This window comes from Myotis davidii, unplaced genomic scaffold (genome assembly GCF_000327345.1).
Source record: "Myotis davidii unplaced genomic scaffold, ASM32734v1 scaffold84, whole genome shotgun sequence".
NCBI lineage: Eukaryota > Metazoa > Chordata > Mammalia > Chiroptera > Vespertilionidae > Myotis > Myotis davidii.
Genome location: NW_006295735.1, coordinates 817681 through 835110, shown reverse-complemented (window position 1 = coordinate 835110; position 17430 = coordinate 817681). Strand labels below are relative to the sequence as shown.

Sequence of the window (17430 nt, the reverse complement as noted above, 5' to 3'; positions counted from 1 at the left end):
AAAAAAAAGAACAGAGGGGGGAAAAGGTTTTTTTACAAAATGAACAGAGTGTCAGTAGCTTGTAGGACTACATTAGCAGTCCAATAGATGCATAATTGGGTTGACAGAAGGAGAAGAGAGAGAGATGGGGGGGGGGGATATGTGAAAAACAAATGATAACCAAAACATTGCAAAATTGGCTTTAAAAGAACCTGCAGAACCAAGAAAATTGATGAACCCCAAACAGGATAAATACAACTAGACAAACCACATCTGAGCACATCATAGTCAACTGCTGAAAAGCAAAACTAAAGATGAAATATTAAATAAAAAAACATTACATACCGGGATCAAGGGTGTGAGTGACAGTTGGTGCCATTGTAAATAGAGCAGAGGCAGTGGAATGATGTTTTTAAAGTGCTGTAAGAGGGGGAAATATCAACCTAGAACTCCATATCCAAAGAAAATACCCTTTCAAAATGATACAGACTTAGAGCTATAGGAAATGTGTGGATAAATAATATAAAAGACTATTTTGTTGTTTAAATAAATTGATGATCTTTGACTATGAATACATTCATGTAATCGCCACCTAAACAAGATATTGGACATTTACATCGCTCCAGAAAGTTCCCTCATGCCTTTTTCCAGGCAGTTCTGCCTCCTCCATCCCTCTGAAGTGACCACTTTTTTACTTTTAAGACCATAGATTAGCTTTGCCTGTTCTTGGGTTTCATATAAATGGGGTTGGACAGTATAGAGTCTTTGTGTCTGGGTGCTTTTGTACCACATAAGAAATTCATCCACATTGCTGAGTGTATCAGTAGTCTGTTCCTTTGTATTTTTGAGTCATGTTCTGTTTGCATAAATATACCAAAATTAATTTATCTGCTGAGGGACAGTTGGGTTCTTTCCACTGCTTTCCACTCTTTTTGCTGTTATAAATATCCTTGCACAAGTCTTTTTGGGGACAGAGATGGTTTCATTTCTCTCAGGTAAATTCCTACATGAGAAATGACCGGGTCATAGGACAGATGTGAGTTTAACATTAGGAGACACAACCAAATAGTTCTCAAAGTGGTTGTACCATTTTGCACTGTCCCCAACAATGTTTGAGAGTTCCAGTTTCTCCATATTCTTGCCAACATTCAGTAATTTTGTTGTTGTTGTTGTTTTAGACACTCTCCTAGGTGTGAGGGATATCTCACTATGGATTTAATTTGCATTTCCCTGATTACTTGGTGACGTTGAGCACTTTTGTGTTAACTGGTTATTTGGATGTTTTGTGAAGTGTCTTTGCCCATTTTTTATTGTGTTATTGTTCTTTTGACTGATGGCAGCTGCCCCTTCACCTGGACTCAAACTCTCTCAAGTTTGCCACAGTCCCACCTGGCCCACCTGCTCTTTCCTCTAAATCCCAGCACCTAAAGACAGACTCGGATGGCCTATGTCTATAGTCATTAACAGGAAAATTGAAAGTATATCTATTGCTAAAGTGTAAAATGTAAAATATTTCAAGAGTACCATTCTTAAGAGAATTTTGAATGCCTGTTCTGCATAAATAAAGTATTCCAGATATTTTATTTAGATATGAGAAAGCTATAATCCATGAATCCAAAAAGTTTATAATCAGTTGGGAAAACAGGCATGTTAGCAAATGACTGTAACATAAAAATGAAGTAAGTGTCTCTCTCCTTCAAATGTCTGTCCTAGATGCTGTTCTTCACTATTTTTCCTCTCATTTTCCATGATCTCTGTCTATCTATCTACTGCTATGGCTTTAACTACTGCCTACGCTGGCAAATTCACATCTCTAGCCCTGGTCTCTCTTAAGGTCACCCACCTCTTGGTGTGCCACAAGCAATACAACTCTTCATGGTCAAACAGTTTTATTTCCACCCGCCCCACACTCCCCACCTCAGAGCAAAACAAACAAAAAAATCTCTACTTCTATATACCTCAATTAGCTCAGGTACAAGCTAAATTGCTATAACAAAGTGGTCCTCAATACAGGGGTTTATATATGGAATAAATATGATAGAGGGATATTTTTCTTTCATGTAATAGGCCCAGATGGTCATGCATCTCTGCTCTGTTCCCAAAGCCTTTGTCCCTGCTTGTGTGGTTGAGGCTGGGGTGGGCAGGAGTGTGTTTCAGCCTGAGGGGAAGGGGAGCAGAGCAAGCAGAGGATAGCAGCTTCCTTGTGGATTACGACTTCGATGTTGCCATGTCCCTTTTTAACATCCCATTGATGCCAGCAGAATCACGCGGCCACAAGGACCTACTAGGGAGGCTGGAATGCAGAGTCATTTGAATTAAAACTTGAAGTATACTATCAATAAAAGGCAGAGATAGAGACGGGAGGCAGCAGGCTCAACCACCAACTTTAGCTCAGTTATTGACACCACAATCCACAGAGTAAACTGTCCAGAAAGTTGGACACCATCACCGACTCCGCCTCTCCCTCTTCTTCACACTCGATGTCCAGTGAGTCACCAGGTCCAGTTGATTAGAATCCTATGCATTCACATAGTGACTTAGTTTTTTGTAAAAACCTCCTCACTAGACCCTTTACCTCTCTGCTTGCCCATACATCTATCCTCTGTCATTTCGATGATTAAAATTCATCAGTAACCAGAAGCATGTCTGCCTATGACAAGAACAGTGGTTGTCCCTAGCTAGGGGGTCTAGGGAAGGAAGGGACATTACTGCTCACTATATTCCTTTCCATGTTGCTTGAAATTTTTTCACATGCAAAATATAAAAATTAAAGCACTATAATAGCCTGGCCAGTTTTGCTCAGTGGTTAGAGTGTCGGCCTGCAGACCAAAGGATGGCAGGTTCAATTCCCAGTCAAGGGCATGTACCCCTGATGAAGGTTACCCAGCCCCAGTAGGGGCATGTGTGGGAGGCAACCAATCCATGTGTCTTTCTCACATTGATGTTTTTCTCCCTCTCCCCCACTTCCTTCTCTTCCTCTCTCTAAAAGTCAATGGAAAAAATATCCTCGGTTGAGGATTAAAAAGCAATAACAACACTAAGAAAAAGAAAGATCCTTCAGTGGCTTTATATCATTAAGACAAGTAGAATTCAAACATGTAGTGGGACTACTGCTGCCCTGCCAGACGTACCCCTGCTGCCCTTCCTCCACATCCTCCACCGAAGTTCTGCCCACTTCACTGCCTCCTCCTGAACTGCCCGCTCCCTCTCCCCACCCACCCACCTCCCCAGCTTCCTGGAAAACTAGTCTGCCATCACCTCCTTAACGCCCCAGCAGGGCCATTTCTCCTGAGAGGGGTGCCTGCTTCAGAGCACTTCTCTGCTTCCATACACAGTTTCATAGTGATTGTCACATTGCTGTCATTGTTCATTATCCACCTGAGACTCCCTTCCTGCCAGCAGACCAAGGCCCTCAGGGTTCGGGCTATGCTGGGGAGTCAAGGTCTGTTTCCTGAATCCCATGGGCAAGAGATTGTATTCCAGGGATTTAAGGCACAGGGGGGAAATTATTTGGGTGACAGAGCTTACAAGGAAAACTCTTAAAATACTTTTGTACTTACTAAATAAAATAATACATCAGACTAAATAAAAATAATGTTTTGCCATTTTGTACATTTAAATGAATTTCTTTTTCCATCACTTACTCGCTAGAGGCATGCCAGGCTCTCCTGCCCTGGGATTTTCACCAGATGATTGAGGACTACCCACACATTCATAATCAAAGCTGCACTTGCATGCCTGCGGGATGTCTGGAAGTGTAAATTCATGGTTTCCAATTCTCCCAATAACCCTGCTGCAGGTTAGCTTGTATTATGCCCGTTGTACAGATGGGAATATGAGATTCAGCAAACCAGTGGCTGTCTTGCCCAGGGTGATGAGCTGTCCAACAGATGTTTGAACGGAGACCCTGCCTGTTTTTCCTATAAGCGCTCTGCCTCTCGTGCCTACTCAGAGAGAGTGTTTTTGTTTTGTTCTATTTTAATCTCTGCCTCTCCATCCGGTAGGTGTGGTTCCCCATATTATGGCCAGGCCTGTTGGTGGCCCCTGGTCCCAGGACAGCCCTAACCTCAGGCATCAGCTCCTCATTCTTGTTTCTCAGCTCCCTGCCCCCAATGGGCTCAGCATTTAGATCCAGATTTACAGTGCTTTTCTTCAGCTGCTTCTTCTTATCAAAAAGTCGATACAAACGCCTCTATTCCTGCTCTGCCATCCTCTCATTTCCCTCTTCTATCACCAAACCCTGTTTCTTCCTCATTTATCCCAGCAGGGGGAGCCCGTGAGGGAGCCAGGAAGGACTTGGGCAGGAGAGAATAGCTGTGAGCAGTGCCAGCCTCCTTACTGCCTGGGGTGCATGGTGTGGCCAGGGGGACAAGGTGTCACTATAATATGACTCCAACTAAAAGGTGAGGAGGATGGGAAGCCACACGCAAGAATCTGAAAGGAAATTCAGTGTCCTGGGACTCTAATTCTCCAGAAAGACACACCCTCAGAGCTAAGTCTGCACACCCAGGCTCAGGTCGGCACTGGGAGCTCACGCTGGCTGAGAGAGAACAGCTACGCCTAGACTTCAGAAGGGCAGCAGCGGGCAGGCCCTATAGCTAGTGACAGACGCTGTCTGCCCTCTGCTTCGGACGCAGGTGGGGAGGCCTGCTGTCCTCTGCACACGGGGAGGCAGGGCTCTGGGGGCTGAGCACTGAGCACTGAGCACCAGGGCCTTGCGACCAGTGGTCTAAATGTGCTCTCGGGCTCCACCCCAGCCTCTGAGTCAGAGCCTGCACGTTAACAGGATAATCTGTCAAAGTTTAAGCAGCACCGTCTTTGCTTACAGAAGTGCTTCCTGGTATGTGGTCCCTGCCCCACCAGTAGCAGCACCGCCTGGGAACTTATTAGAAACGCAGATTCTCTGACCCACTGACTCAAGCTCTGGGTGGGCCTGTAGCCTGCGTTTTAATACCCGCACGTGATTCTGATGCCGCTCAGCCTGAGAAGCCCTGGCTTCAGAGAGGACAGGTGGCCGCTACGAGCATGGCAGTGAGAAAGCCACAGATCTGGACTGACTCGGTTCTGCTGCTCAGGCTCCTCTTGGATAAAATGGGAACACTGAGCAGGAATCCCACCTACTTCCCAGAATTCTTGTGATGTTCGATGGCCCTCCCAATGCGGGTGCTCAGTAGAGCGTCAGGCGTGTGAGAGGTCAGACCCTGTGCTGCCGCCCTTACTCTCTGCCCGAGGCCTTTTCCTAGAAAACTGTGGCAGAGAAAGCTTGCATCTTCTGGTACCTTGTGTGATATGAAGGCCCTTCTTGCTTCTCTGATTATCTATACTAATAAAAGCCTAGGTGGTCCTCGTGCCCTTGAGTGCGATGTCATCACAAGATAGCCGCCACAAGATGGCCGTGCACACAGTGGAGGTGGGGCCGGCGGCTGCTCCACACAGTGAGGCCTGTGGTCCCTCGGCTCTGGGCGGCGTGGAGGAGGCCTGTCCCGGCATTTCCACCGCCTCACATGGAAGAGGCGGGTCGTGGCAGAAGAGGGCAGTTGTGGGCGATCCTGCATCCTCTCACAATTTGGGACCCCTCGAGGGATGTTGGAGAGCCAGTTTTGGCCCAATCCCTGCAGGCCAGGCCGAGGGACCCCACTGGTGTTGAATTTCATGCACTGGGCCTCTAGTATTTTAGAAAACAGGCATGTACTATTCTAACTAGACAATAACTAAAGGGAGAGCTTGTCCTCTTAAGGCAGTGGTTCTCAACCTGTGGGTCACGACCCCTTTGGCAGTCTAACGACCCTTTCATAGGGGTCGCCTAAGACCATCCTGCATATCAGATATTTACATTACGATTCATAATAGTAGCAACATTACAGTTATGAAGTAGCAATGAAAATAATTTTATGGTTGGGTCACAACATGAGGAACTGTATTTAAAGGGCCAGAAGGTTGAGAACCACTGTAGGGTTCTGATGAAGATTATTGTCACACAGGCTTTCCTGGCAAGGGGCACCTTTGGCCACCCTGTGCCTGTGAAATAAGGTGGACACGGTTATTTCAGGCTTTTGATTGGACACAAGCAGTCATTCCCAGGTCTCTGAGACTCAGGACAGTGGTCACAGGTCTTTATCCGACAACCGTTTCCTCAAACGTCCTTGGAGGTGCAGCAGGCCAGAGCGAATCAACTCCTAGTACACCAAACAGTGCTTAGTGAGGCCGCAGTGTCTGCGCTGGAGCCTGAACCTCGGTAGTCAGGTTGGGCCCTTCCAGATACATGTATGTCTTATACTTATCCCACCCTGGCCTTCAGGAAGATTGGGAAATGGTTCCATTTGTAAAACTGCAGCGATTGTATGGACCCTTCAAAACAATCCACAGCTAGCACCGAATGACTAATGGAGGCAGGCAGGATGCCCAGCACCTACTCTGAATTATCCTATTTAAACCTTCTAGCCCTAGGAGGTAAGTCCTGGTGTGCTCCCCATTTCACAGGTGAGGAAGCCAAGGCTTAGGGTGCGGTAATCTGCACAGGAGTGTCACGCCTACCAGCGTGGATGGAATGATTCCATGGAAGCAGTGAGGTGGCTGTTCTATTCTAGACACATCACAGGAGGAAACAATAAGCAATTAAATGGGCTCTGCCATGCAGTGGGGACCAAAACCCATCAACTAGAACAACTCCACTTCTTCAGGTGAGAAGGACCAGGAACTCCAAAAGGGGTGTGCCTGCTTCCCCACACCGCTGTCCCAGGGGCCCGTCTCTGTGAAGACTGAAAGGGAGGGCCTGGCTTTGTCCCCGTCTGTGAATCCTTATGGAAATCGCCCTGCCTTGTGCTAAGTGATGGGATTCCATAGGTGAGGGCAGCGCAGGGTCCAGCCAGGGCATTAGGCAAATATCCCTGTTAATCATAACTCACCCGGGCTGCTGTAGATCGCCTATAAACTCCGCTTCTTCTAAGTCTGTGTCTAAAGTTCACGGGTAGAAACCTTTCGAGGTGGACCGTTTTGTTCCTCGGAGTCAATTTGATGTACTTGGGAGCTATGGGGAGAGGCTGGGATGCATTCATGGGGAAATGCACATCTTTTAAAAAAATGAGGTTTTATAGATTGAAAACATTAATCCTTCATTACTGTGTAAAATTGAAAACATTAAACCCTTATTCAAAAAACCAATCATGGGCCTGGAGATGTTATCGGGAAAGTTGGGGTATCCCTTTCCTCACTGACTGCTGGGGGTGGAGTCCTTACAAAATCTTGAGAAAAAATAATTTTCTGAGGCTCTCATGGGAGGAAAAGTGATTTTAATTTGCATGTAAATACATCCCTGGGTCTGCATAGTCCCCTTCCCTTAGCCCAGCCCTGGAAGAAGTGTAGCTGGGGTTTCAGTAGAGCTAAAATCAGAGCCAGTGTCCAGAGCTCCTGTTCCATGTTGCAGCCAGGTCTGGCAAAGCATCAGCTTAGTTGTAGCCCATTAGTCCATTGCGTGTGGGGTCCACATGCCTGTGGGCCATACGGGAGAATGCCAGGAAGCAGGAGCAAGACCCCCAGAAGCCAGGAGCCAACCAAGAGCCAAGAGATCAAACTCCTTTGTTTAGGGGATTAAATATCCCAAATTTTGTGCCCCTGCAGTGGTCATGTCCATTGTGGCCAATGACCTGTGCCAGGTGTGACTGACAGGAAGGTACCTTCCTATGTCACCCCAGCTTTACTGGGTGGGCATGCATCTACCTCCCCTCATCCAGTACTTTCCCCAGGGATCTGCGGGTAATGGACCAGTGGCTGCCTGAGGGGTGTAAAGCTGTCCAAATAACATGTCTGCAATATTTGGTCTTCCCTTTGCTGCTTTCCTGTTATTAATAACTAGGTTAATTACAACGGTATCAGGGAAAGCACAGAATTCTTGGGCCATGATTTTGACATTGTTAAAGAAGGAATTACAACATTTAAGGCTATGACCAACAAATGCCTTAAAATTTAGCGGCCCCTTGGTCTCCATATCCAAATAGAACACTATGGGATGGAGGATTAAGTTACAGTAAGTTATAGCGTGCTGTGGGATAGGCCCCACTGGGAAGCCTGCTAAGTAACAAGGTCATGGGAGTCCAGTTTTTAGACCTCTGTAGTGTCACTTCCACCATGAAAAGGGCCCAGAACCTCCACTTACGTTTCTATTTAAATGTTTTAGAGGAAGTTATTAAAAGCTCCTTCGAAAAGGAATGTTTGACATGTGGATGATGTCACCGGTACAATTAATGTAACAAATAGGGTCACCTTTTTAATGCCATTTTTACAAGACAAAAAAATTCAGAGCAGTAAATACTTAGGGCGCCCACACGGAGCCATTACCTGGCCTTCAGGCTGCCCCGGGCAGCGTGGCGGGTGAGCTGGTGCCTGGGGATGCTTTTAGAACTCTGCAAGCCCACATTAATGTGGAGGAAAGGAGGAAACAAGCTCATGCAAAGCCATTTCCCCAGAAAGCCATTTCCTATTTATGGGCAGCAGTTATTAGTTCTCATGTAGACAGCATTTTCTATTCTCTTCAGAACTTATTATAACCAACCTCTTCAGTCCATTTCCTCTTCCCTCCTTTGTCCCCATAAATCATCCACGTATTTTTCCCCTCCCAGACCAAGAAGCATTACAATTATTTTCACACATGGGGTCAGTCGTTAGCCATTTGTTGAAATACTCATCCTTTGTCTTAAAGAACACATAAAAATGGTACAAAGTATTTATTTATTATGAAATGGAACCTTCCACTAATTGGGATCTTAGTAACTGTTTTTCTTTATATTTCTTTCTGTCTGTTTTTTGGGGGGCGTTTTTTTGTGTGTTTTTTTTTTTTTTTTGCTTCTTCGAAAACATAAAGCAGAAGAGAGTCATATCATTCAAAGGGGCTCTCCCGAGTTTCAGAACACCTGGCTGGAGTCCTGGCTCTCACTTCCCAGCTGTGTCACCTCAGACACGATTCTAACCCCTCAGAGCTTCTGTTGCCTACTCTGTAAAAGCAGAGCAAAGATGCCTGCTTTAGCCCTAGCCAGTTTGGCTCAATGGATAGAGCGTCGGCCTGCGGGACCAAGGGTCCCAGGTTCGATTCTGGTCAAGGGCACGGACCTCGATTGCAGGCTTCTCCCTGGCTCAGGCCCTGGTTAGGGTTCCTGCAGGAAGCAACTAATCAATGTGTTTCTTTCACATCGATATTTCTCTCTGTCTTTCTCTCTCTCTTCCACTCTCTCTAAAAATCAATGAGAAAATATCCTCTGGTGAGGATTAAAGAAAAACAAAAAAAGATGCCTGCTTTACCCAGCTTGAAATTTTCTGGGAAGATTAAGTAGGGCAGCATTATGTATTGAAGAACATTCTAAACTAAACACATACAAACGTCAAGCACTATGTTACTATTCATGTCTCACAGCACTGGGGAATGCGTGATTTTACAGAAAACACATTTTCTCTGTAGATGAAGTTTATCTCTTTAGAGGTCCACTTTGGGAAGAAATCATAATAAAAACGCCCTCCCCTGTCTTCTTTAAGAGAGTACCTTGGGCATAAAAGAACTCTTTTTTGTGACCTAAGTAGATTCCTGTTACACATCTATAGAATTCTGGAACATGGAACAGAGGAGAGGCAGCCTGCACTCAGAGCGCCTGCACCAGTCTGCGGGAGCTTGTCCTCACGGTCCTGGGTATCAGATCGAAGTCCAGATCAGGCTGCCGACAGAACAGTTTCTGCCGAGGCCTCTCTCCGTGGATTGCAGATGCCTGTCTGCTCCCTGTGTCCTCCATGGCCTCTGAGCACACACATCCCTGCTGGCTCTTGATTACAGTCACCTTAAAGGCCTCATTTTAACTTAATCACCTCTTCAAAGATCTCATCTCAAAATATGGTTACATTCTGAGGTGCTGGGGGTTAGGGATGCAACGTGAATTTAGGGGAACACATTTCAGCCCATAGAAGTGCCCAACCTCCTCCGTCCAGAGGTGAGAAACGCCCACAGCATGGGATGAACCTAGAGCAGAGGCCGGGCCTGTTGCGCCTGCTGCAAGTGCCTCCCTGGCCTTGCTGGTTCTGCCTTTATTTCCCCTCCTTTCCAGGTGTCACCTGACCACTCCCCTTCCTGAGCTTCACTCCTCCCCTGGGCTGGGCATGATACACTACACGGGGTGGGAAAGGGGGATCATTATGAAGTCAGTTAACATGGGTTACAAAAACATTTTTATCACCCCCATTATCTAGAAACGCTGACATTCAGGGTTCAGTGTACCGAGAGTTACTTAACATCACTCTTAGGTGAAAGGTTCAGTTGTTGGGGTTGGGCCTTCAGTGCCGCACGTTGTGACATGTATTTGGGGACCTTGGAGCCTCTTATACATACAGTCCTCCAGTTTGGAGCCCTGTTTCCAAAGTTAGACACAGGTAAGTAAAATACAGGGTTTCCCCAAAAATGTGTACACACTTTGAGTAACTATTAACTCCAATGGGTTAAATCTGAAAAGAAAGAAACAGCAATTGAGCTATCAACTGTTAAGTGTGTATACATTTTTTTGGGGACACCTTGTATTAGTGTACTTTAAAATGTGACAGTGATAAGAAACCTTTCTGTTTTGTTACTCAGCATTCACAACACCTAGCAGCTGGGAAAGGCTCTTTTTGTCTTACGGAAGCCACATCTCGTGTCCTTGCACAAGCCATTTACACACCCAAACGAGCAAAACACATCTGTCAGTCTGCCCCCACTTCACTGTGTGCAGTGTAACAGCCAGTCTGTTCCAAGGTCTCATGCTTTTACGACTTTGACACTTTTATAAAATTGACCACAGTGAAATGCAATCACATCATTAATCATTAAAGTGTCAAAAAGCAGTAGTCCTGAATTTCCCATTTTTCATACTAATTGACAACATCTAGAAAGGCCCTCCCTGGGTACCATGGACCGGAGGAGTGTCCCACAGCGGCACCATGGGCTGTGGGCCCGTAGATGTACATGAATTCCTCTGTTAGTGCAGCAGACTCGCACGCTATTATGCGGTTTTCTCCCCAGTTGGACTCCCCCTCCGTTGTCCCATCTCCCTAAATGGCACCCCTCCCCCAGTTGCTCTGACTGAGAACCTGAGGCCTCCTTAATTCCGGTCTTTTCCTTTCCCTCCCTCATCTGACCCAGGAGCAAATCAAGGTGGCTTTGCCTTTAGGTACCTCGCAGTGAATCCGCCCCTCCCCCGCAGGAGCTGCTCTCCCAGTCACCATCAGACCTGCCTCTGTGCTCCCGCTGCAGCAGAGGGGTCCCGGGAAAGCCCTCGTTAGCCCTATTGAGCACTGTCGGGGCTTCCCACTGTCACCAGAGTGTAACCCTCGCTCCTTTCCTGGGACCACAGGCCCTGTGGACCAGGCCCCGCCTGTCTCTTGAACTTCAGCTGCTCCACTTGGCCTGTCAGGGACGATCCAGGGGGGTTGGCTTTCGGCCCCTGGTAAGCTGAAATTGTCCCGCCTCAGGACTCTGCACTGGCTGTCCCTTCCACCCAGAACTCCCTCCCTCCATCTCTGCACACGCGTCTCTCTGTCATTCCTATCTGTCTGGATAGGGTCACCTCAGCGTGGCCTTCCTGTATACCCAGCAGCTAACCTCCCTCTGCCCAGGCTTCCCAGCTTTACCCTTGTTTGACTTTCTTCACTGCTGTTAGCTCAAGAGGTTTTTAATCTACAATTGTGCATGTGAACACTTTTCTCATTTGTTTGCCTCCATGACAGTGTGTCTGGGCGCATAGCGGGGGCTCAGTACATTCAATTACTCTGTTGACTGTCAGCCTGCCTATCTGGCCACAAGTCCAAAATTGATTATGGCACAGTCCCTGCCCACTGGCAAGGGAGACAGGTGAGGAGATTTGGTTCAAAACAGCGAGTGCCTGAAGGGCGATATGCCAACGCCTTGCCTCCTCCCTGGGCTGGCAGAGCCCAGCGCACTGTGGCCGCTCCTGTAGCCGCTCCCACCGCCGTTGGGTGGAGACGCGAGAAGCCTGGGCCGGGCGCCAGCACCTGCTCTTTAGGGCCTGGCCCACTCCTCGTGGCCATGGGTCAGTTTGTTACCTGCTCCTTGCACATGGAGGTTAGGCTACCCATGGACACCTGGCGGGCAGGTGACAGTGGGTAACTACCTCTCTAGGCGGGGCGAGCTGTCCCAGGAAGCACCACAAATGGGAGCTGCTGTCTCCACGGCACAAGCTCCCGCAGGGCCCGCAGAGATGGCTCTTTCACTCCTCCTTCTACTCTTGGTCCATGATCCTTTCATAGTCCATTTTCAGCCCCTCCTTCATGACATCTTCCCAAAAAGGGTCCTAAGGAAAAAAAAAGAGGGTCGGGCTGCAGGGCAGTGTGCCCTGGATCCCAGGTAGCGTGTTCCATGAGCCTGCCTGTCGCTGAGATCTGACAAGTCTGGACAAAGGCAGCATCACTAGAGGGCATTTTTCAGGCATCACAGCTCCTCCTGGTCGGTGCCCATTTGTTACAGGATCGCTGCCATCAAAAAAACAGGAAAAGAGAGACAATAAAACCACAGCATAAAGATGCTAATAATCTTTAACCCCTATGTCTGGACAAATCCTCTAAACAGAAACACAGCAAAAGGGCACATAATTTATACAATCTCAACGTGAGAGGGTAAGGTAGCCACCAGAATGTTAGGTGGGAAGACATGGGAAATGCCCAACAAGAGTATAAAGAAGTCACAGGACTTCAATAGCTAAGAAGGATTTTGCACTTGGAAATTCCATTTTTCTTGGTTTAGTGAGATAATGGGTAATTTTTAAGTTAAATTTTTTTCCTTGAATTCTGTCCTTTTATTTATTTCCATCTCCTAAAGAAACAACTTTATCATTTACCTAGCTGTGAGATCTCCTGCCAGCAATATGTAACAACAGCGACTATACCACAGGCTGGGGGACTCAAATAACACAAACTGATTTTCTCACAGTGGCCGAGGCTAGCAATCTGAGATCAAATTGCTGGCGGGGCTGGCTTCTTCCGAGGCCTCTCTCCGTGATGTACAGATGGCACCTTCCCCTGTGTCCTCACATCCTCTTCTGTCTCTAGGGATCTGTGTCCTAATTCCTAAGTTCTCATCAGAATGCCAGTCATACTTTATTAGGATCTACTCTAATGACCTCATTTTAACTTAATTAAAATCTGTAAAAATCCTCTCCAAAGGCCGTGTTTTGAGGCCCTGGAAGGAGGGGGGGAGGATTGGGGAGGCATTCAGCTCTTAAAAGTGACATCATAATATTTCCACTTAGTGGAACTATCGTGTCATCATATTCAATGATTTGTTGTACAATTGATATATCTAATTGATATATCTGGGACAAAAGAGGCAACATAATATCATTTTTTTATGTTTTTATTGTGATCTGTAGGGCCAGATCCTTCTCTCCAGTTTAAGTCTAGTGCTATTAACCACCAAACTTGCTACCTCATTGGTAAACCAATAAAAACTTGTAGTAATTCATCAGACATTTGGAGCGTCTACTTCAAGTAACTTGATCTTGCTCACTGAGTTTTTCCCTCTCACTTGACTTGTGAACTGTGGTTGAAATTAAGCCTGCGTTGCAAACGGCTCCATGGCATTGTGTGCCGTGGTCCCGAGGGCCGTTGTCTCGTCGTGCTTTACACTCATAGGCTGGCAGGTTGGTGTCTGTGAGGTAGATATGTCTGAGGATGTTCTACATATAGCTGTAATAATATTTTAGGCATTTTAACATCACATACACACACTATGAATATTCATACACACACACATATGTTCAAATATTTAAACTATACAACAGATTCTAATTCTGCTTTTGTTTTTAAATTCATGCTCACGAATTAGGAGTGATATATTCTCTTGGCCAATCACAGTCTCATTATTTTAGAAATTATTTTCTCAGCAACTTGGGTTCTAGGGATTTATTACTGGGGTGTTGGCCTCTATGGCAAAGTACCAACTGTTTTCACATGAAGAAAGGAAGACTCCAGATGTTGTCTAATATCATTAAATTAGCCTCCGTTAATCTCTGACTGCAAAATGCCTGACCAATACATCTTTGAAGATCTACCAGAGGCAGGAGGATATTTATTTCTTGAGGGACTCTGTTATTAGAGCTCTTCCCCTTGGGCCCCAGCTGCTCTTCTTATCCAGTATCTGCTGCAGGCCTGGGGCTTAGCATGGGGTCATCAGGTGGAGATCAACATCACCTCTCTCATACATAATAGCAGTTGGGAATTTGGAGATTGGGGCTATATCTAAAAAAGGGGATTATATGTAAAAAAAAAAAGGATTACTTTGGCAATTTAGAGGCAGCGAAACTGGCCTCTACTGCTCCTGATTTATTTAAGGGAGCAGCACATTCAGGGGCAGCTCGAAGATGAAAACCAATGGCCTCCCAACCCCCAAATTGGGAGCCAGGCCCATGAATCATCCTGCCACTGACATAACTAAAATCGCAGGAGATAGAGAAGAGTCAGGGCATCTCTGACCTACAGATACTATAACCTTTTCAAACCCCGTCTCTCCTTCATTGTGGTAGTAATGTGAAAAATGGTTTTTACTCGTAAAGCATGTAAACCAACAATAGAATGTTGTTAAATATATATATTTGCAGGTGTCCACTGGGCAATGAGTCCTGTAAGTTAGGCACACAAGCTCCTGAGGGAGGAGAGACAGAAAGATAAATACATTTCCATTACAAACAGAACTATGGAAGCATACTATTTCTGTACCTTGTCTTTTCTGTTTAATAATGTATTACAGAAATCATTCCATTATATCACAAAAAAATTTTCACCTTATTTTTTTTACTGGTTGCCTATAGCCCATTATGTATAGGCTTTGTTCTAAATGTATAGGGTGGGCAGAAGTGGGGTTACAGTTGTGAGTATGTGAAGCACAGAGTTTATTCTTGTATTATTATTTATTTGTATTACAACTATAAACCTACTTTTGACCACTCCTGTATATTGGATTCATTATCATTTATTTAACTAACTTCCCAATAGTTCCCTAAGGCAAATCACACTGTAGTAACTCTTGAGCAAATGTTCTTGTGAGCACTTGTGTTAAAACCTTCATGTTATTTTTTACAATATAACTGATTTATTTTTATTCATTTTATAATCTTTTTATCTGTTTTATTCCATCTTAGGTTCCATTAGATTCCACCTATATCCGTGTGTGTGTGTGTGTGTGTGTGTGTGTGTGTGTGTGAAACAGCATAAGGTTTTCATTTTTGTTTTATTTTGCCATCATATATTTTTACCACTGTTGTGTAGAGTTTTAAATAATAAGATCAGTTTTTCTTCTCCAAAAAAATCTAAATTTATCCTCTAAGTCATTTTTTTGTCATGTTATTTTTAAATTTTCATTTTTTGTAAAAACCTGTAAGATATAATTCATGTACTAAATACAATTTACCCATTTAAAATGTACAACTCAATGGTTCTTAGTGTATTTGCAGAGTTCTGCAACTGTCATTACAGTCTATTCTGAAACATTTTCATCACCCCCCAAAAAGAAATCCCATACTGTTTAGTTGTCACTCCCTAAGGCTACAAATACTACCATTTATTTTTATTTCTTGTTGTTCTTGTTAATTCTCACCTGAGGATATTTTTACCATTGATTTTTAGAGAGAGTGAAAGGGAGGGAGGGAGGAGAGAGAGAGAGGTTAGAGACACATCAATTGGTTTTGTTGCCTTCCACATGCACCCTGAGGTCCAGTAATCAAACCTGCAACCCAGGAACGTACCCTTGACCGGAAATCAAACCTGAGACCCTCTGGTGTATGGTTCGATGCTCTAACCCTCAGCCACACTAGCCAGGACACCAATTCTATCATCAACATTTTTAAAGATATTGTGCCCTCAAAGCAGCTTATTGACTGTGTTCCCACCAATAGTCCACTGAATGTCAGTTTCCTCAGACCCTTCCTATATTACAAGAATATTTCATTTTTATTGGTCTTTTAGATTTAAAAAATGTATTGCTTCAATTTGCATGTATTTTATCATGAATGGTGCTGACCATCTGTTCTCGTGCTTCCTGGCCATGTGTGTCTCCTCTCAGGGCACTGCATTGCAGACCTATTCTAAACACAGAAGACATATTGTTGTCACTGCTTTATTTTGATCCCGTTGACCATGGCATGATACACTACACGGGGCGGGGCAGGGGGGATCACTATGAAGTCAGTTAACATGGGTTACAAAAACAAAAGCACCCTCCAAAGAGGCCCAGACACCCAGAAACCTGTCCTGGCATCCCACACCCCTGCCACCAGGCCTGAGCCACTTTGGCCTGTGGGTTCTTTTCATAGTGACTGTAGCCTCCAGTGGTCAGAGGTAGAGGAGGATGCTGACCCCCACAATGACCACACTACCAGGTACCAAAAGCCTCAGCCCGACTCTGCTAATCACGTCCCTATTTATTAGTAAGCCAGCAAGATGCTGTTATACTGCTTGTGGTGGGAAGCCCAGTGTACTCCCAGCAATCTGCCCCTCACCTCAGGCATGTGACAATAATATCTATATAATATTTAACATATTTGAAACCCAGGCCAGACCTTTTGTAACACACCCTCCTCTCTACCACAAAATCATTTCCAGTATAATCCTGCAATGATGATTATTATACTAAGCATGATTTTCCTGAATCTACATAAACAATTAAAAACGCATTAACATATTAACATATGTACTACTATTTGTAATACCTTAAACAATAAAATAACATTTAAAAACATAAAAAATGCATCAACATTCAAATGAAAAGAGTACACACAACATCACTTCTTTGACATTTCTGCCAAACACGCAGGACCTGGATCTGAGGAGGGAACATCAGCCGCACAATGAGAGGCTTTCTGGGGAACAGCTGGCCTGTCTCCTTTAAAGGTGTCTAGGACTTGAACGCCAAGGAAAGGCTGAGGGCTGTCCTAGACAAACGGAGAGCAAAGAGACAGGGACTTGGTTCAGGACTTTTCATGGAAAGGACATTATTAGGACCATCAGTGGGACTTACATGGGCCTGAGCATCGGTGGCGCTACTGGATCGATGTTGACTCCCTGGCTTTGACGACTGAATTATGATCATGGAGAAGGACCTTGTTGGTAGGAATATATATACTAAGGAATTTGGGGTTGGTGGCAGGTCAAGCATATTATTCTCAAATGATCCGGGGGTCGGGGGAAGGGGAGGGAAGGTTATTTGTACAAGTTTGTCCTCGGGCCATACTTTCAAGTTTTCTCTGTGATCTTTTTAAAACATGAAAATTATTGTTAAAAACCTCAACGGTAATTGTAGCAATTGTTTAGGATGCAGACCAACAAAGGACTGTTCTGAGGAGTAATTTTCACCAACAGTCTTTAGAATTGCTGACATGAGGTGGCAATTCAAGTCGGTGATTACAGCTTTGAAATTCTCCGCAACAGCGTCCGCTT

At 45.2% G+C, this 17430-nt stretch overlaps 1 protein-coding gene across 1 annotated transcript in view; it reads left to right on the top strand.

The window, feature by feature from the left end:
* The window catches only part of MTUS2 (microtubule associated tumor suppressor candidate 2), a 529958-nt gene that overhangs the window by 489803 nt on the left and 22725 nt on the right, over positions 1-17430 (top strand).